The following is a 22,236-nucleotide window of genomic DNA, read 5'->3' on the forward strand; positions in this document are numbered from 1 at the left end:
TCTCCAGTCTGACTGATGATGCTGTTCGAATGATGTAAGATTGCTGCAGGTGTGTAACACATTGTCTTTGGGGGGCTGAGAAAGACAAACAAACCTAACCAAAGACATTGGTTCTCTGTGCTTATATATATCCAGGTTGTTCAGCTTAGCAGGCCTATGATAGTTTAGTGAGGCTAACCTTCTCCATCTCTGCCCTCCTGTTTATGCCTGCCTCACTGCAAACTCTGAGTCATGGGTTCTGAATGTTTAAAAGCCTTTCCCACTCTCCCCAAAGAATCGTACATTTTTCCCTCTCCAACTTTCTTAAAATCATGCGCACACTCATCCAAAGTAAGTTCTCTTCCTCAAAATCTATGAGGCCCACGCTGGCATAGCCTCTCCTGAGGCAAAGACTGCCACCTACAAGAACTTCACCATCAATGTCTTACAATGCGTTAAGCATGTGGGTGAGAAGTTGTCTGTGTATATATTGGGGGGGGGGGGGATTTTTATTATGGCATGTCTACTTTACTGAATATCATTACGTGAAGAGTGACAGGACAGACACAAACTTCCTATGCTGTGGCATACAGTAGGGCACATGGATTTCTGTGGTTACACAAAGGGAATGAATTAAAGTTTGGGAATGAGGGGAAAGTCTTTGAGGATTTTTTAGTTTTACTTTGTTGTAAACAGTCAATATTGGATACTTATTAGTCTGATTTAGCCATGCTAGTCTTTATTTTGTACATTTTCAATCTGTACCAGAATTATATTTGAGAAAAAGGAATTCTGTCGTGTAACACAGACAAATATACTGTGGCAACACTTATTCTGTCACTCTACTAGTTTTGGGGGCATTGGCAGTACATCTAACGCTGTGCTTTAATCGATTTTTCTTGTAAACTGATACCCTACGGAAAACTGCATCTTGTAAAAACAAACCTAGTGGGAGCTGTGCAAGCAACTACAGTGCTAAAATTGCTGACGCCATATCTTCCCATTTCCGCAAGGCCCGAGATTCAAAGGGATTAGAGGAAAGACACTGTACATGGCTTTTTCTGCCTTAAGACCTCTCTCCGGAGGCTTGGTGGTTCCAAATTTAAGTGAAACATACTATTTGGGCAGAAGGTAAGTTGAATGCATTATTGATACACCAGGATTCATTTATTTCATGGAGCCATTATAGTGTACTGACTTGGACAAGAGTTGCAAAGTAATGATGGCAGTTTCACAGCCACCAAATATAATTAAATGAATACATGAAAATAAATCAAAAGGTAGTTTATTAAGTAGACAATTAAAAGTAGAACTTATGCTGAACACACTCATTAAAATGTTGTAAATGTTGTTCACAAAGAAAAGTTTCAAATTGTGGCATTCTGCTGACAGGTGCTAACAAGCTTACACACTGTACTATCCCTCTCTCAACTGCAACAACAGCTATAAATGGCATTGAATTTAGACTTTTGCTTCCTCTATTTCAAACACAGAAATAAAGGACAACAACCTCCTGCACATGAACAGTATTTAGTACCACCTCAAGCAAACTTAGGCTTTTAATTAGCACAAAATAAATATGGTCTTGTAAAGATAACCCACGACTTAAAAGTAGAGGGTTGTTCTGGTGATGATTGAGAACCAAAGCATACTGTGCAAAGATATAATCAGTTTTATCATATCTAAAAGGTGCTATGCGACATTAAAAGTCTGGGTTGAGATTGCCTGCACATGGCTCCTACCTCTAATGTCAAAAGCAAATATGAATGTGGCTGAGCTGAAATGGTGCTCACAGCGCTAAAAGTGCAACAGTGCTGACAGAGCTGAACACTGGAAGGTACCATCCCACCGTCATGGATCATTATCAGCAATAACAGCTGTGTGACCGCAGTGCAATGCTCCACATAGGTAGCCAGTGGGTCATTAAGGGAATATAGAACCACTGAATGACATGAGACTGCATAAGTGTGGGCGTTATACATTATCGGATCATTAAAACACATGAGTGCTCAGAAAAGCAAGCCCACATTAGGCGTTTTTTGGACAGGAAGTCTTTTTCAATTATAAGAACTCTAAAGGCCCATTTATGCTCCCTTTACATATGAAAATGTATACATCCGTTTCAAACGATGTTACCGTCACTGCCCACATATGTCCATGCGTCCTTCACGTTGGTATGGATCTTAACCAATATATCCACCAGGAGGCAGCCCAGCGTCAAAAGTTTATGACAACAACAAACTCAAAAACAAACATGGCGACTGTGGAGGAGATATTGATAATGTACCTCTTGCATAAAAGACAAAAACAGAGGCAGCGTTGTAGGAGGCGGTGGTCGGTGAGGCCGTTAAATACATCACGACTGGAGGACGGAGAATTCTTTTCTCCAGTACTGCCGATGAGAGAAACTAAATTGTTATTTCTTCTTCATATCTCCCTAGAGCTACATATCGGGTAGTGACAGCAACACTGCCCCCACGGTTGCCGGTGGTACTGCTCCATTTGGCCCGTATCCGTAAGCTTTATGGAAACGTGCAGAAATATGGACGAAATGAACACGGAGCACGGACAGAAGGTTCCGTCCGTATCCGGATCCGTATTTAACGTTGAGCATAAACGGGCCTTTAGAGCCCTGATTTTTTCCTGTGTCCGCACCACAAGGACTAGTAGTTCTTTGACAACGTTCTGTTCGGCTTACAGTATGTTACTTTAGCATTCCTATTAGGGTTGCAAATGCAACAGAAAAAAAGTCCTTCAAGGTATTTAGTTCTTAAAGGGGAGCTCCTCAGTGGGCAGTTCCTCTCAGGGAGTCCTTAAAGGTGTTCAGCCCAATAACTCTAATTGTGTATGCACCACTGGAGCTCCAAAAAGAAAGTAGTACAAGAGGATACAGAATATTGTGAGGGTATGTAAGTGAGTTTCAAGAGGAAGAGGCCCCACTTGAGCATTTTTGGGTGCTCCGAACTTCAACTGGCATGTGCATGCATAGAGTGCAAGGTGTATTCAGTGGACTGCTGTGGAAACTTCTGAGTATATGAGGTTGCTTTTAAGCCTTGTAGGACACATCTCAGTATTTAGGCCAAGACAACAGCATAGAGACTGAGAGACTGTTCTGCCCTAAATCCTAGCTTCCATTTTACTCAAGTGTCCTTTACAAAGACATGAAATCCCCTCCAACTTTGTGCTCTGTGTCCTGCTGCGCTCTGACCTCTTTGTGTTCGCTGCATGATCAATAAAGTATCACCTTGTTCTCTGTTCTCTGTATTGAGTGCGGACAGTTTTCAGGTTCCAGCAGGTAGGAGCTGAAGATGGAAGCTACTGGAAGATTCTTGATCAGATAACAAGAGCAGAAGAGAAAATTAGGGGAGCCGAAGCAACCATAAAACACTGCAGTACAGCTTAGTAGAGACATGGATTTGGACTAGGAGCTGTGTAAAGTGCAATCAAGTCTCTGGTGAGGTTAGCTGGAGGACACCAGTTTCAAAACCCAGCCTGGAGCGGCCGGAGAGAGAGGAGTATAATCAGTGAGGTTACGAAAGTTTGTGGGAGAGTGGAGAAGGGTCATGGTTGGGAATAAGTGCTTGGGATGTCATCAACCTTCTCTTCAAACTAGCTGACAAAATACTCAGTGGAAAAGAAAGGGAAGCGAAGGTAGAGAATAGTTTCCTGAAGGTAGAAGCAGAGGACTGGGCATCTTGACTAGCCAATTTGCCGACCACTTCAAAGGAGCTTTAACTTTCTGGTTGGTTTTTCCACATTTCCAAATGTTTATACTGTACAAATTGTCTGAATGTAAGGCCGTGTAAGGGGATACTGTGAAAAGTAAGGCGCTAAAGGAAACATGAATGAAGCTGTAAAGTGAAATAGAAAAATTAAATATTCTCAGTGCACTCAGCATCTGAGGCTTTAGAGGTGGCAAAGACATTTTTGTGTCCCTCTCTTCCTGGTACCTTGCACACTAACAATACAGTATAGATTATAGTCTTATTCATGTGCTAACTGTGTGTCTTTGTATCATGCTCGAGTGTGTATGCATGTGTGGGCATTTGCGTGTGCATACTTTGTAGGCACTTTTCAAAGAGTTTTCAAAATGCTTTATAGATACTGCATAAAAGGGAGGCAAAACATTATATCTACTAAAAAAATGGAACTTAAGTACAAAAGACTGTGGGGGGAAAATTGTACAAAAGAACCAGGCAAGAATATTAATATTAATACTCGAAAACAAGACTGCAAGAGTGTGTTTTACACTGTATTTATGTGATGCTGGTGATTCTTTTATTTTGTATGCCAAACGTTCCTGAGCAAGTTGGTCTTTGGACTCAGGGTCCTCATAGCTCTAATGACTGTTGTCTTGGGCATATCTGACTCAAATAAAGTTGAAATATCCAGTGGAGATCTAATCCATGACTGTGAAAACAAAGACGTTTTTGAAATATGATGTTTAACAGGTCAGATCTGAGGTGTTGGATGATAAATACATGAAAATAAAATGAGAATAATAATATTTTTATTTAATGTTGTAACATTTTAATCTTCTGACTGCTGACTTTGTGTGTTGCCTCTGTCTTCTGCACCAATATCACAGCCTCTTTAAGTAGGTGTGATAATAACAACTGTGGAAATCTGCTGCACAATATTATGGGAATAAGCAAAAAATTTGAATTTAGAATGTATTTCCTACATTACCTTCTTTAAAAAATACAATATCTTAGTTACACATTTATAAAATGTCCCAAAATGATCACTTTAAACGTGTCATCTTTCCGAAATATTTGAACAGCGAATAGTTAATATAGGATTTGCAGTTTTAGGTTGGGCTGTGGATCTTGTATCGGTGAAGCGAGTGGGGTTGAAAAACTAATTGGTCATATGTGGGGTGGTGGGGCAGGTGTAGTATTGCACACCACAGTTCTAAGTTCAGGAGTGGATCTTGAAAACCAGACCCGTGCAGGACTGCTCCACCTGCCAATATTAAATGGACCTGCCCTCGTACAGTGCCTTTCTTGTCTTCCGACCACTCAAAGTGCTTTAACACAATATTCACCCATTCACAAACACATTCACACACTGGTGGCCGAGGCTACCATACCAGGTGCCACCTACTACTCAGCTTATATGCACTCATGCACCACTGGAACAGCCACTGGGAACAATCTGGGGTTCAGTATCTTGCCCAAGTATATTTCAATATGCAGACTGGAAAGGCTGGGGAATGAACCACCAATCATCCAATTCATGAACGACCTGCTTTAACTCCTGAGCCACAGCTGCATTTCAGGCTAGTTAAGATAGGTCAAAACAATTTTGGGATATACTAACAAGGATTTTCCTAAAAACTAATGTATTGACTCATCAGACTTATGACCAACCAGAAGTGTGTGGCAGTGTATTAATATGCAGAGAGTGTTAAGGGCATTTATGGGTGTGTACCCCCACATGGCTCAGGTGAGGTCTGGGCTTAGCGACTTGGTGCCAGACTGTAAGCAGTAGGCATCCAAGAGACACAGCACCGCAAAAAAGAAAAAGAAAAACAAAGTGTGTACCTTTATTAAAGCAGTATTTTTTTCTAGAGGTAAAAATACACCAGAAAATCCTTTACATTTATCAGGGGAGTTTTTAGTGTTAAACAAGGATAGCTGCTATTACATTTACCCGACCTTAGAATTATAAAACTTCTCTGAAATAGCACTCTTTGAAATAAGATAAGCTACAGAGTAGCATGACAGTTGAACATTAAGCCTCTCATAATGTCACACATCTGTAGTAAGTCTTCGTTAAGGCGCTGAATATGTAACGCAGCCTTTCTGGTGGGGCTGAAGAGAGCAACTACCTGTTCAGTATATTCTTGAGATATCCTTCCAGTAATTACTGTACAGTAGCTGCTGCCAGAACAGCCTTGAGAAGTGATATGAAAGCGAACGAGTGCAGAAAGGAAAATTGAGACATTAAATGTTAAAATAAAATAAACACCTACATTATCACCTCACCCGAATGCAAAAACATGCAGTTCAACTGATGACGTTACCGCATATTACTGTGCCTGGAAGAATGTGTGTGAGTATATATCTTTGGTGAAAGAAAAAGCAGAGGAGGACACAGTAGGCTATTCACAGATACAATGTCCATGCTGTGAATTTCCATCTCTTGCTGGACTAGTGGATTCAGGCTTCAAATTTGGACGTGGCAGCTATGCTTTTATTGGTGGCACCATGTCCATTTTTGGCACAGGCTAAGCTGAGGCTTCTACCTCGGTTCTCCAAAACACGCCGCTGAGAGGTTCATGGACTGATCCTGAGGGGCCCGCTGACAGTATGTGGGGAGTAGGGGGAGTGGGGAGGGGAGGCGTTGATAGGGGACTAGACTGACACCAGGGGCTGATAGCAGGACTAAAACCACTGACTTTCTACCTGACATACACACACAAATACACATATGCACACAAAAAAGGGGCTGAAAGGCGGACAAAGCCCGAGGCTCTCAGTAGGGACTCCATCCTTGGAAAGATGGATTTCAAAGTGTAGGCACCTCACTCCCTCTACCCTTCCCTCCCTTATCTCCTCCTCCTTCTTCATCCCTCTCTTAGCACTGCAAGGTAGAAAAATGACCTGCTGCAATCAGGAAAAAATGTCTACACACACACACATGCACTATATGCAAGAGGTGGATACTCATGTTCTTTTTGCTAACCTCTTTATACAGGGCACAACAGTGTTTCGGCAATCATGTCATCCACGTTTAACACAAACAGGAAATGTACGGAAATAAAATGCACCCCACTAACAGGACATATCTTTACAGTTGTTGATGTAAACACTTGAGGAAACTGAATGCACTTTACCTTAACGTATGTGCTGTTGGATTGGCAAAATAGATGGCTCAAGTGAAAAAAGAAAAGAGAAGGAGTTGGATACACAGATGACAGAAAACAAACAGGGTCATGTCTGAAAGTGAAAAACAGACCTCCTATATGTGAGCATGTCGTTGACACGGACCTGGCACAAGCACAAACACACACATTTATGTGAGAGAATCCTAATTATAGCCTTAAACAATAATGCTGGCAGCTCTCTAATTGCCAATTAACTCAGGGTCACTGCTGTTATCTCTCAATCGCGCCAGCCTCTGTGCTTTGCCCCCTACTCCTCCTCCAGGAAAAGAGGGAGCTTTACTCCATCCCTTGCTTATTCACCTCGTGTGTGCAGACCCAAACCAAAGCAGTGTTTAATTTGCTGTAGTTCTTTTGAAAAGCTGTGCAATAGCAAGGGACATGACAATAACTAAATGGTTATCGTTTTGTGTCACCACTACAGAATTGTCTGAGCTCCTGCTTGCCCTGGCTGGTCTGCATTCTGCTCGACTGCCACTAAATCACCTAAACCCTCTCCCAAGAACAAACACACACAACAACCCATTACGAGCACACACACAAACACACACACACACACACACACACAGGCACAGACTAAGCCACTAAATCACAGAGAGCAAATGTGACAGGATAGCTAATCTAACTGTAAACACATTTGCAGTTAATCCTGAAACAGAAAAGGCCCTTAGAAAATACATAATAGTAATGGGAAGAAAAAAACAAATTCATCTCTGGAGAGACAGAGAGCTTGAGGTGAGAGAATGGATGTTCAGCTTAATTCAAAATAACCTAAACTCACATTTAAACTTGCAAATACACACATTCGCAAACACTCAGAGCTGTGTGTTATGTTGTCTTCTCCCTTATCACCACCTCATTGAGCAGATATAGAGTTGTTAGTAAAAGCGCACACTCCTGACTCTACAGTAGGAGCAAGACTGTTAAAAATCAAGGCCAATAGTTACAGCAAGATTCCAACCCCAAACCACATTTTTTATTCACCATTAGAAGACAAAGGTTGGACCTAGAATCGATTCGAGTGAAAGAAAGAAGAAAAACGCACAAAAAAGGAGGTCTATTCTGTTACAAAACATTCTCGGTTAATAGTTAAATACAATATTTGGATTGGAGGTGATGTAAAGTGTAGGTGTTACTGCTAATGAACAAGTATATATTTGTACCTTACATACAGCAACAGTAGCAAGATGTTACAAGCCCAGACGCCAGGATAAAATGGTAGCATTAAACGTTTCTTTCAATAGTATGTTTCACTCATCAGATGTAGTTCAGATGACATGTATATGAGCTGAGTTTCTCATCAGCATTAGGAAAAGAGAATGGTGGGTATCGTGATGTCTAGGCAAGACAGCTGCCAAGCAGCAGACAGCAGAAGACAACTGTTTGAGACCAAATAAAGCAGGCATAATTTAACAAGAGCTTAGCAGATGTCCAGCCAACCTGGTCTCACCCCCAGTGCTTCAAATACGGACGCGTGGTCAGTGGCCATCGGCTTCAGATACTGATGAACTGAGGCACCCTTTAGCAGCACTATGAGATGCACCGGGCAGCAATTTGTTTTTATGCTGGAGTATAAACAACGAGGAGATGTGGGTGGGACAAACAAACTCCAAACTTTCACCTGGGAAACCCGCTGTTCATTTTCCATGTGAAACCAAAAGTAAATCAAGTTATTTTAATAACAACATACTGTGCTAGTATGTGTAGCATACGTATACGTATGTCACATGTTGTTACATTACGTTAGTAGCAACCATATTCATTTTAAGCCAAACCATGATGTTTTCTCCAAACCTAACCATTTGCGCTTGTTGCCTAAACCTAAGGACATAAACCTTAAAAGGAAGGGGGGTTTTTTACCTACGTTTCAATGTTATTTTGCAAAGAGACCTTATCCTTATCTATTTAACAAGCAGAAACTGTACATGTCTTGTGAAAACGGAGGTTTATTTTGAAAAGAGACAATCCATGTAACTAGTGTACATTGACACAACATCCCTGAGCGTCCAAAACTGATGCTGGAGGTGAACCTAGAGCATCATAGCTTGATGCGTAGGGCCACTGACCAAGTGTTGGTATTTGACGAGTTGGGAGAGAAAAAGTGTTGGTCCAGCCGTGCTTGGAGCAACAAAAGCAGCTTTTTTTTAAAAAAAAAAAAAAAAAAAAAACAAAGTTTGGGATATGTCCAGCTGTGTTTGTCGCGAGAAAGGTTGGTATTTTTCAACAAGACTTTAGGTCATGTCCCAGACATAGCGTCACGAGTGGTCTTAAGGAGGTCTCGCTGTCTCAGTTGTATTTTTTGCCCCCTCTATTTAAGCTTTATGTATCTCTAGAAAAATAGCAAAAAAAGACCAAATTTGCACGTGATGATGAAGGCCACACTGTTCTAAGTACTGAAATGGAGTGGAGGAGATTGACAGAATGAGGGAAGGAGAGATGCAAGACACAAACAGCTGTTAATACTGTAAGTGCCTCTCCCTGCTGATTTGGACAGAGAATTGTCCATAAGTTCAAACAAATATTTAGCATGCTGCTAGTGCTATGTTCTTGAGGAACTCTGAAACGTATTCTTTGATTTTGAAACAATCGCCTCATGTTGTTATTTAGCCTTTCTGAGGCTTATGCATGGTTGGATCAATGAATTTAATTTTGAGAAAAAACTGCCCCCTCCCAATTTTCAACAGCCCCCTCAGTTACTTCATCCTGGTGCTTTGCTTTCATGTCCTGCTGTGTTTGTAGCAATGAAAGCAGGGACAAAACCACATGTTAACCACAGCGTTGTCACAACATAAAATCAAAAACTGAAATATAAAAAACACATGTGTGTGTGATTTTTCACACTATTCAAGAGCAAGAAAGGAACCATAATGAGTCCTGTCCAAACCATCATGTAAGAATAGAAAACATCTTAAGGGCTAGGACTATTAGGAACATAATGGTAAACGTAGCAAATCATTTCTCTTTTAAGTAGAGTGCTTAGTATTTCAGAGGCGTTCTTAAACGTCTCCCTGAGAAAAGACTTAGGGCGAAACGGTGGGAGGGACGGGGAGATGGGCGACAGAGCAAGTGAACCAGGGAAGGTGGAGGGTTGGAGCAGACAGGAAAAAGGAGGTATTAAGGGCAGTTATATCATGAAATGGCTTGCAGGGTCTTAGCACGGAGGGGTAATGAGTAAATAGCTCTGTCTATATTAATTTCTCTCAACCTGTTTCTTTGCAAATGCATAAGCACATGGTCTTTTCCTTTGATCAATGTCATTTGCCAGAGATAGGAAAGGTTAAAAGGATCAGTGGTTTTACAGCTAACCTCTCTTTTCCATTACATAGGCTGCATTTACCATTATCCTGACCAGACAAATCATAGCAAATATCAAAGCTGTAATGACAAGCTTTATAAACCCTATATTCACACAGCGTCAAAGTAATATTTGCGGATCATCGAAATGGTTTCAGTTAGTCTCTGTGATTAGCCTCCTTGACCTTCACATCAAGTCTAGAGTGAATCAAAACAAAGGTCACATGTTGTGTTTGAGTATTTGTTTATCCATACACACAAGAGAAAAACTCTTTCTCAGGAAACACTATAATGCTCCGCCAGTAAATAGTATTCAAGTCCTCCAAAACAGCAGAAGACAACTATTCTTTTTTCGCAACCTTTAATCATCTCAGACTACAAAATGTTGTATGAAATTGGTTTGTTAGCAAGTCCAAAAAATGTAAAGTAACACATAATTATACTGTAGTATTTTGTGATAGTTGTGTCGATAGTTGTTAGCCCTTGAAGATGATATTTGCATTATTTCTGTTTGATGGTCTTTTTGTAATAATAAGAAAAGAGTTTCAGTGGGTTAGAGTGTGTCTTCTCATTTTTAAATTCATGTGAGGGTTCAGTGTGAGTAGAGCTGGATCAAGTAGAGGTTCAGCATCATGCTCAAAAGAGCCTCCGGAGGAATGAACACACACTTTTTTTGGGAATCCAGCCAGTGATATTACAACTAAGGGATGCTTCCTCTCACCGCAAACCCCTAGCCTTTAAATGTATTTACATTTATTTCCCTCTTATTAAAGTTATGTTAGCTTATAAAGTAGCCTGTGGTATTTAGCTCCAGAAGACAGGCTGAGCCTAATAGCTTACTCTTATCTGCAGTTATGTATGTGTGTTTGTGTATCAGCTTTGTTACCTCCATTTTTTGTTCATTTCCTTATTTATTATTTCTGCCAAAACACAGTAATTCTTGCTGTGCTTGTTGTTAATCGGTGATGTGATCTGATTCATTTATTTAACTGATCAGTCATTCATTGTACTCAAGTTTAAGCACTGCTCTACAGAGAGGACATTCTGCTAGTGAATGTGTCTGAATGTGAGAAATAATTTGGCCGCACCTTAAGTGACTGCATTAACACTGACGTTGGCAAAATGCACAAAGCTACGATGCCAATTATTGTCAGCAAACAATGTTCAAAACACTCAGGTAATAGCTACTCATTTTAGCAGGGGCTCACTGTCGCTTTTACCTGTTGAAATGACAAATGACAAAGAGCATCTAATTAACATTAATTCTGCAATTTGATAACAGGCCAAAATTAAGCTTGACAGTTGACTGGTTAAAGGTTTCCTGTGGAGTTTTACACCTATAGTAGTGCTATGGAGCTGTTATTCTTCTTGTGTTCGACTTGTCCACATGCACAAGGAGTCGCAAGCATGCGCTGATGATGCGATACACAGTCCTACCAATGGTGTCACACTACGGCACTCATCTACAGGTGGTAGTGTCATGCGAAGATATTGTAGCAGCGTAGGGTTTTAAAGTCCATGTACTGTCACGGAACTGCATTCAATGAGTTTACATGGATGTGAATAACCCAAGTATGACCAGGTTTTTGGAGTATCTTGTTTATGTGTTTGAGCATGTAAACCATTTTCCATTTATGAGAAACCCAAATATGCTGGCTGGAATAATCTGGAAAACAGAGTGTATATGGGGAATATGAATAACCCGGTTTATCTGTGCTCATGTAATCACCACATCCTGAATATGATCATATCCAGGATAAGCCTCAAAAACAGGTTATTCATGTCCATGTAACTGCACTGCTGCCCTGAAGACTGAGCAGCACTATATCTAGTAGAGTGACTGATGCTTGGATGTCCATTTCCTACCTGGCTTCCTTTAGGTGGCATGGTCCACAGTTTGGCGTTGGTGATGCCAGGTGTCTTCATGGTCTGGTGTCCTGATGACTGTAAGGTATACACGGCTGCAGGATATTGGGAAAAACTGACATTGTGATTTTTTTTTCTGCCATACATATAGAGCAGGGGTTTTCAAACTTTTTGGGCCCAAGGCACACCAAAGGGCAAGCCAAAATCTCAAGGCATACCTGTATTTATATCTGTGCACAATAGCTTCTATAACATGTGTTGTCACTCTTATCACAACATAAGACAATACAAATAAGACAGGTAACTTTTGTGGTACTGTCTATTGATAGTTTTTTTCTCTTTTCTTTTGGTGGTAGATCATCTTCACTGGTGCTTTGTTGTAAACTGCGCCATACAATAAAGTGATCCATTGTCCCACTCATGGCTTTCTCCTTTTAAATGTTATCATCCCTCACACCGGCTGCCAATCAGGGATTTTGATGTGTCACACACTTAGAATTCCCACGCGTGACTGACGACAAATAGGTTCCCCATGAAGGTCTTTAACATTAAATTCAATTAAATTACATTTATTTAGCTTGAGTTTGCCTCTTTATTAGGAGATGGGTGTGCACAGCCATAAGCGCTATATTATAGGCAATTGGACTTGCTTGAGTTTCTTAAAAACGTTTCGCCTCTCATCCAAGACGCTTCTTCAGTTCTAATGGACTGGTGCGGAATCACAGGCTTTAAACTCCTTGTGGGTGTGAACCCTTACAGAGTCGTTGAGGTCACATGTGAGCTCTGAGTTTCAGAGTCGTGGGTCCCTGTGAGAATGGGTGTTAAGTCATTGACGACTTAAAGCTACTCTTACCTTTCTTGCATTTCACACAGCACTTAGAAAAAATTTGAACATCCACAACTCGCGCCTCCCTCCAAAGTCCCATCCCCCTCCTGCAACTTCACCTCCCTCCAAAGGCCTACTCCCCCCTCCTCCATTACACCAGGGTTTGACACTAACATTTTACATAATAAAGGTGATGCAAATAGACATTTACAAGCAAAATTATTTAATGAATTTGTATACAAAATGTACAGAAAGGTAAAATCATCAAGTTTTGAAAAAGTATTGCAATTTAATTTTGTATTTAATGTTATTATCTTATAGATATTATCTTTGCAATATGATTATCTTATATAATGTTATTACTATCCAAAAACATTCTCCAGCTCCTCTGAAACTCTGTAGGACTTATTTCCACCCTGCCCAGCAGCGGTACCGTGGCGAACAGTCCCTAACTGCGGGGAGAACAAAGCAGGCTTCCCCGGAGTTCCGCCGCTTTTCCCGGTCCCTCTTCTCCGGCACACTTTGACTTATTCCCACCCAGCTGACAGCCTGGCCGTGGAGAACGGTCCCTAACTGCGGAGAGAATGGGGCAGGCTTCCCCGGAGGTCCACCGCTTTTCCCGGTCCCTCGTCTCCTCCACACTTATTTCCACGCTGCCGACGGTGTGACTTATATTCATTGTGCCGACAGTGGCTTGGAAAACCGCCCATAACCGTGTCACACGGGGAAGAGGGAAGAGGGAAAGCAGCTGGAGTTCCTCCAACATTTGCGGTTAGACTATCATATCTTTTTATTGACAAAAATATAGGCTGCTTCGGCTGTTTTTTTATGCCCTTTTTTTTGTGCCTCTAAATATTTTTTACAGTTCACACACACCTATTTTTAGTCGCAAATGCAAGTGAAACGCTCATACTGTCAAGCCCTGTACACCGTCATAACGTCTATGACAGACGAAGGCGTTGGCAAGGTAACGTTAGATACATGGAAGAGGAGAGCGAGTGTAACGTTACAACCATGACAGTCAAACGCAGCCCTGGAGTTTTAAAACTCAGCCGGAGTCAGTGATGATTGATGAGTTTAGATAGTAGCGTTAACGTTACTATTGAGTGGAAACACACAAGGAAGATAACGCTAATGTTTCAGAGGTTACGCTACAGTAGGCTACTGGATGCTGTGTTGTCATATATAACGTTATGAATTGAACGTCTTTAGTTGTCATTTTTATGCAAAACGACATTTCGCATACCCCATGCAAAAAGAAACAAAACATTTAAAAACAATTTGTGCAACATATAATAAAGGACATACAGTGCAATAGTAAGATGAAGAGGGTCGACGTTTCACAGTCAAAAACTCCACATCCTGAGAGCAGAACTGGTCGCACCGCCATGTTGATTCAAACTTCAAAGTAATTATGAGTTTTTATTTCTGGTGGAATTCACTTATACTTTAGTGTGCCATCAGTTCATTAATAGCATTTTAACCTAAACAAAGAAAAGTGTAAAATTTCCAGAAAGGTAAGTGTTGCTTTAACACCCATTCTCATCTGGATCCATCTAACCCTAATGATACACAAGATGGCCGGGTGGATCAATGATTCACACGTGACCTCAACGACTCTGTAAGGGTCAGGGGCGGGCTGGCCATAGGGAGGTTCGGGAGTGTTCCCGAACAGCCGGTCTGTTCCAGGCCGAATCGGCCATTGGTCGGAACGTTTTTGTACCCCATAAAATGCAGCCACGGTTGACCGCAGCAGCCTGCCCTCGCAGCCGCAGGTGGCAGTGGCACAGAGTGGAACGTCAGACTGGGTCCATCTAACATTTTGCATATTAAGGGTGGATACGAGCGGTTAGCAAGCACTGCCTACATGGCCTTATCATCCCAGACGGTTCGGGACGAAAAAATATGCAAATGACTCGGGCCGAGCTTCGGGCTTCCTTTTTTTCAGGCAGACAATTAGGCTGGTGTGTCGGCTGCATCAGGTCTGGGCTTAAAAACCTGCAGGCCGGGTCGGGTCGGGTTGTAATTTTCAGGCCCATTGACAACTCTAGTTTTTTGTTTTTGGATGTGTTCAGGGCACACAGAACATTAAAGGTAGCCTATCAGCAATGTTGCACCATACGTGCATAAATCATTAATCTGCTTTATCAATTAAAAATAAAATCCATACTGGCTGACCAGAAAAACGCACAAATTTCTTTATTGCAAAAGAAAACATAGCCTATTTCAGGAGAGAGTCTGTGTTCAAAGTTAAAAAGATAATATTTGAATATATAGACTATACATCCTGTTTTCCTGTTCTGTTTCTACATTAATATATAGCCATTTTTACCAGCTCAAGAAAAATACATTAAAGTGAGTATTTCCTTTACAGTGTGCGTGTGTGTGTGTGTGGCGCTTTTGTTATGTTGATTTTTATATTGTATTTTTGTTCTAACACTGTGAATTCTTTGCAAAAGTGCTATAACGTTTATCATTGTTGCTGTTATTGTTATTATTAGCTGACAAGGCCAGTGTCAGTCGTGGAGTAGATGCAGAGGGACAGGATAATGGCAGTCATAGTGAGGAGGAGGAAGAGACAGATGAGGAGGGACAGGAGAAGGAGGAGGAGGAGATGGAAGAGGAGGTGGAGGAGAAGACGGAGGAAGAGGAGGAGGAGAAGGAGGAAAGTGGAGGAGGAACCACCAAAAAAACAGTGCCAGGTACAGGTGCAGTGTGCAGGACTGGGTTGGCAGTAGGTCTTTGCATAGAATTATATTATATTCAATACACTCTACTGACTGACTAATCTGTGTGTGTTGTGTTTAATATCATTAGATTGTTTTTATACTGTAAATAAAGTATTCGTGTTAAAATTACGGTTCCACTTGCATCCGTCATGCAATCGGAAAAAAGGCCTCTCCAAATCAAGCTCCCGGGCTGAATTTCAACCCCAGCCCGCCCCTGGTAAGGGTTCACACCCACAAGGAGTTTAAAGCCTGCGATTCCGCACCAGTCAGTAAGAACTAAAGAAGCCTCTTGGATGAGAGGCGAAACGTCTCCAAGAAACTCACACAAGTCCAGTTGCCTATGATATAGCACATATGATTACCATGACCTGGATGACTGAGAATCTTCACTGACACTTTGCACGCAACATACTGATACAGTCAATTAAAAATTCATTCAAAACTTTCTGTACAGGCCCAGTTGAATATTACCAAAATAATGTGTGATTATCACAAAATCCTACAGCACACCATTTGAGAGCCAGTGATACAGAGCAATATGAAAAAAAAGTTCACCATATAACATAAATAGCTCTGTTTGGAAATAATTAATCATTCTAGAAGTACTGGTGTGATTCTGTAAGGCAGTGCATCCTTATAGAAAATAATAACAATAATGATAATAAATAAAAAAGCTGAAATATGACATCAATTTGAAGACTTTTTGTAGGGGAAAGAGAGAAATTAGATAGTTAAATACACTTTTTGTCTCACCATTATTTTCATATAACACTTCTATCAATCCAGGCTAAAATCAATGACGCTCTAACACGTCATATTAATAATGCACGGTGCTTACCCTACAGTGGGGGAGACCCTCATGTTGGACCTGTTCCCCGCACATTTCCAGGCTGTGGTCGACCAGTAGTGGGCGTGCTTCGGTTGTTTATCAGCCAGACTTCTCTTGTTGACTATTGTTGGTGTAAACAGTTCCTTTCCAGCCCCGTAGCTTTGGCACATAGTTGGGAGACCTCTAGTGTATTTTAGCTAACTCAATTAGCTTTAGCCTGGCTCGCGGCTCGTGACTAATTTTCACAGTCCGGTAACTGCAGTGAAGACAGGTCGTAATAACGTTACATTAAACAGGTGTTTTATTTCCTCTGTGCAGCGAAAACAAACACGGCCCTGTTTACAAAACGTATAGTTTATTTAGACACTTTATACTTACAGTTGTCGTGTCGGAAAAGTACGCTTAACTGTGTCTCCGCACGCGTTGTCCCGGTGACAGTTCTTTTCTACCACTTTTCTATACGCGCGCGCACTGTGACGCGGACGCCCCGTACGCACAACCTGTCTTAAAGGGACAGGCTTTAAGGAGAATGATGTGACTTAGGGGCTGTACGTTACTTATCAGAGGGTGTTGGTGTCTGGGGTGTGACTTCATTCTTTTTTTTTTAATAATTTTTAATTTTTTATCTTGACCCTCCACAAAGCTACAAATATTTTTCCTCTCCCTCCACCATAAACCCTAACCATATTTTTTTATATTTAAAAATAAGTATTGGAGTCAATGCAATAAGCAAAAGGCAGGGGAGTGAGAGTTATAACCAAAACAAATGGCTAATTTCTTAAGTAAAATGCAAATCCTGATCCAAATAAACTATACACAACAGTAGCAGCAGCAGTCAGCCAGAAAAATAGCAGTAACTTTGCGTGGTGGATGATGTCTTCAACGACTGTCGGAAATATGAAAATTAGATAATCATTTATGTTTTTACACTTTTTGGCTGTGATAAATGTTGTGATTTCTGTAACTGGTAAAAATCCGCCTTTCAAACCTGTCGTCAGGTTCGAGGTTAATGGTTGTATGTCCCTCCCCTAACTGTGCGTTCAAACCAGAAGCTTCCAAACAGGCAAAGTCTCTCGTGGACGCGCAAGAAGCACGACTGTCAAAAATATTTGTCGCAGCTTTGGTCACTCTAGTCGCTCATCACGTGAATCATTCAAACGTTCGATGGTGCTTGTCAATTTAAATTTGCTTGTCAAGTCTACTGGCTTGAAAGCAGCGTACTGTAGTTGCTGCTTGCTGTTGTCCAGTCAAAAAGTTCATAGTTGGCCTACAGAAAGTTATGTTTGGTCCATGAAAACAGAAAACAGCCTGCAATTCTCTCCTCTAGTACTAACATTACACACTTAAAAACTCACTAGACCAACCAACTACCTCCGCGACGCAGTCCCAAGCCTCATTCTTTTTATTTTGGTCTCTGTAACCGAACAGCAACACATTATATAAGACTGCGTGGGCGTGAACGCAAGTATTCAACTTCTCAATATCCATTGTCGGAACAAGTGTGCTGTAGGAACCAAAGTTACATGGCTTGTTCTCTGGGACCTGCTTCATCAAAGCACGTCAGCATTGCGATTGGTTGTCGCCGAACCGCATCAGAGCTCATTACCATAAAGTAAAACTAGTTTTAATCCCCTCCGGACCACTCCAGTCGCTTTGGTCGCCCAAGACATGTGGCTGACGACCAGGTCACCCAAGTCCCAAGACTTTAGGCGTTTTGGAAGCTCTGGTCACTGTTGGTTTGAACTTACAGTAAGCCAAAATTAAAAAAAAATAAAACAAAGTACAGAAGTCCCTCCCGAGTGCATGAAAAATTATCAGACAAGCCTCCCCTGTTTTGCATGACCCCCTGACCCCTCATAAATAACAAACAGTCCCTTAGTCAATTTGCCTTACCTGACGTTGTATATCCTGACTATTGCACGTGGGTACATTGCAATGTTGTCATGTGCTGGATGCTCAATGTTGGATGTATAGTGCAGCCCTAATTCTATTATGCTGCTATTGTGCGTCAGTGTGTTTCCACCTATCTCTTTTTATGTGCATTTTCAGTTTGAGTATAAAAAAACCTGCAAGGAAATGCCAGTAATTTAAAAAGATCTTAAGATATTCTTAATGTTTTTATTCTTAGAGGACGTGGAAAGGCTGGTTTAATGATAAAAGGTAAATGCAAAAAAAATGATGACCTACAGTCACTACTATTGTCATTCACTGCAAGCTCTCTTCATTGCCTCTGGTTGGCTTTTAACATGTTTATTAAGCCTCTTCACACAGAGCTGCTAACAGAACTCATCCAAGAGCATATATACTAACCACTAATAGTTGTTCCAAACTCTCTATTTCCATTTGCCAGTGTGCTCACAGTTATTACACATCCATCGTTTTCCTGTGTTACTGGTTTGACTGGCCCTCTTCCTCTGCAGTGGTATAATGGCACCAGACTGGCGATTAGCACCACCCACTGCTTATCTCGATGGAAATTGTCTCTCCAATGGAAAAGCACATGGATTTCCATGTTCTATCGCTGATTTCCTGGTAATTCAGTTAAAACTTGTGTTACATTTAGATGGAAATCCAACTATTGGTCTTTTATTTGCCTAAGTTCCTTGTTTTGCAGCAGAGCTGCCTTATCAGCTGCTGACCCAAAGTGATACTATTCACTTTGAGCCTTGGGTTAACGCAGCTCAGCTGTTTGTGGAAGTAGGCTGGTGTATTTTCTGTTGCTAACCTTAGGTGGTTTTTGTTTGGCCTGCAGCAAAATGTAACTCTTTTTTTGGTATTTATTCTGTTGTCAACAGTGATGAGCTACAGACAGGCAATTCTCACTCTTTTTGTCTGAGAAGTTGCATCATTAGCCTATTTTGAATTCAAGCCTAACTCCCAGTTGGTGATTTCAGTGTCTCTGTGCACTTTACAAGCACTTACATGCCAGGCTGTGCATCACAATGGGGTCCCGTTCCATAGTCCCAACCTCCACTTCCTGGTTTAATTGCTGTTTTGTCTCTGTGCATCTCTACATGATGCATCTCTACACTCGGCACACCGCATCTACACACTTCGGCCAGGAGTGGCAAAGCTGTCCAGGTACAGTCGGATACTGGGAATGGTTTTGCTGTGAGAATACAAGCAGTTTGTGTTTCATTTCTTATTTTGTTCAGTTTGCCTTTATTGGTTGCATTATGTTTGTTTATTATTTATGTAATCTTGTGTTAAATGTATTATTGTTATTGTTGTTAGTAGTTTTTCATATGTTTATATTGTTGGATTTCCTTTGTTTTTGTTGTTTTCTGCATGCCGTGGTCAATTTTGTGTGTGTGTGTGTGTGTGTGTGTGTGGTTTCGTAATTACAGTTGATGATCATTTTCAGAGATTCTTCTTATTTTAAAAAGAAGTATTGTCAAATAAATTTGTGTTTTATAATCCCATCTTCTGTAAAGTGATTTTGGACTTGTGTGACCTTGTTGAGTTTTAAATGTTTTGTTCCTGAGGGTAAAATTCCCCAAGGTGGCGTTGTTGACAATACTACAAAACTAACAACCCCTACTCCTGCCACAATATGCTGCATTGAGCCAACAAAGGCAGGGCAAAAGAGGATTGCAAGCTAATAAACATAGATGTAAGCAATGAAGGATTCTTATTTTTCTGAAGAAGGAAATGCATTTGACACATTTGTTAGCCCTTAAGGCTACACACAATGTGTTGTGTGAGTAGCACTGAATGTAAACACAGCTTTGTGCCAGCAAAGCCAACAGGGTAATATGTCTTCTTGCCTGCATTCTCCCAGTTAAACTTTCATTCATATCATATCAATATCTAACTTATTAACAAAAATTCAATATTAAAATGGTGGCCCAAACTCTCACACTCACTGTGCAACTCAAATATAGTGTTCTTTATAATAAAATACAATGATACAGGCCTGCTTGGGAGAGATGTGGTGTTATACAATTGACGCAGCAACAGTCTACGTGTTGCACTGGCTGGTGGTAACAGTTCAGCTGTAGCAGGTAGGACATCTATCATTTTTCCAACCTACTTTAGAAGAAACCCTGGCCACTCGCGTTTGATAAAAGTCTTGACGACTAAGTTTCCATGGAAAGGGTGCTCATGTGGGTCCGGCGAAATATAACGGCTACATTATCTTAGTAGATAATGATATGGGGCACTGAATTTACTGTTTATCAAACCACAAATGGAATAAGGTAGCTTCCACACCATGCAGTCCCTCTGCCTTATTTGCCACTACTAGGAGCTACTTTGCTGGCAGGAGCAACATATTCCCACTCTGGCCTCGTTACATATCAACGTTTGGTCATGGACCTTCCACGTCCAGGTATAGGGACGTGAAAGGTACCCTGGGTGCATTGGTTGTCGTGGTTCTGGGATGTTATGTCAAGTTATGCCTGTTACATACATTGTCCGCTTTCAAAATACACTTCTGTTTTCACAAGAAATTTACCGTTTACATACAGTCTCTTTCAAAATACGTGCACTATGTTAGTACAATGCAGATTGATTTTTTTTTTTCCTTCAGCATCTAATGCACGTGGTTGGCTTTAGGCAACAAAAAACAAAACAAAACAGGGTTCTGCTTTATAATCTTTCGGGAGCGAACACCACTCTCCCGGGGGGTTTTGTTGGACCTTTCACCGCCTTAACTTTTGTTCTTTTCCTGCTGCATTTCCCCCTGACGCCGCAGAGCGATGTTATACTATAACAGCGACTGGCTGCGTATCATGCCAACATTAAAGGATGGCTGTTTCCCTCAGTATCACTGCCCAAGTGCCTGGAGTACGGCGACTTCAGAGTTAGATTGGGGTGGCAGGAGACGGACCTTCAGTTAGCGACTGTAGCAGCTCAAATTCTGCCAACGAAAACTAAAGTCTGATCCCAGACCGCCCCACTCCCTACCAGATCAGCAAACGCTCTTTTGCAGCCATTACACAGGTACCTAATGGAACTTTATTAATCAGCACCCACTAGTTTCACCAGTTCTTTACTTAGGGACAATGTTCTGACACATCGCTTTAAGATTCATAAAGACTTCCATAATACTTGCAAGAATGCCACAGCATGCGCAAGTTTCATGTTTATTTATGGATTCAAGCTTTTGTGAGTGTTATACACAAATAAGATACAAGACACAACATCACAAACATACAAACTTCTCTTTGTTATTGCTATTCATCATTTCTTTATTCTAAAGTGTTGTAAGTACAAAGACAGCCTTAGCAAGACAAATGAAAAAAGGCCTGCTGTTCTTGAAGGTCAGTAGGTGAGAAGGGAACATTTCATTTATAGATCCTAAATGCATGGATTTACATAACTGTTTCAATGCTTTTATGGTGCTTTAGCACTTAACATTTTTTCTTTACATAAATGACATGGAATATACAGACCTGACTTGGTACCATTTTGCCCTTTTGTCTTTCTCTTATTTAATTAATGCACTGTGGTACATGATGATACATAAGCAGACTGACGGTGGTGAACGCTCCACAGGAAATTCTAACCGACTGTGTATCACACATTTAATAAATGATTTGCAGATTACAGATGTGGGAGGCAAACTTTGTCCTTGTTTCCATCATTATTTTCAACACCTCACTGGAGATGTGCCTTAGACCAGTCTACTTCAAGACCTCCACCATCATCCCCTTCCCCAAAAATACGAGGACCACAGGACTAAATGGCTACAGACCCACCGCCCTGGCACCTGTGGTTATAAAGTGTCCTGCAGTTCTCCCACAGAGCCAACAGATCAGTAGACGTTGGAGTCATTATGACCTTCCATTTTATCCTCTGGCTTCTAGACTCCTCAGGAACC

The 22,236-nt window shown here is 41.1% G+C and overlaps 1 long non-coding RNA gene across 1 annotated transcript in view; it reads right to left on the reverse strand.

The window, feature by feature from the left end:
• The window catches only part of LOC125898853 (uncharacterized), a 90,971-nt gene extending 74,070 nt beyond the window's left edge, over window positions 1–16,901 (reverse strand). The window contains exons 1-3 of the long non-coding RNA XR_007450661.1: window positions 16,791–16,901; window positions 16,422–16,668; window positions 12,029–12,123 (exon numbers count right to left, since the gene is read on the reverse strand). This is a non-coding gene — a long non-coding RNA (uncharacterized LOC125898853). The remainder of the gene's footprint in view (window positions 1–12,028; window positions 12,124–16,421; window positions 16,669–16,790) is intronic.
• Window positions 16,902–22,236: the final 5,335 nt, after the last annotated feature.

This window comes from Epinephelus fuscoguttatus, linkage group LG12 (assembly GCF_011397635.1).
Source record: "Epinephelus fuscoguttatus linkage group LG12, E.fuscoguttatus.final_Chr_v1".
Lineage (NCBI taxonomy): Eukaryota > Metazoa > Chordata > Actinopteri > Perciformes > Serranidae > Epinephelus > Epinephelus fuscoguttatus.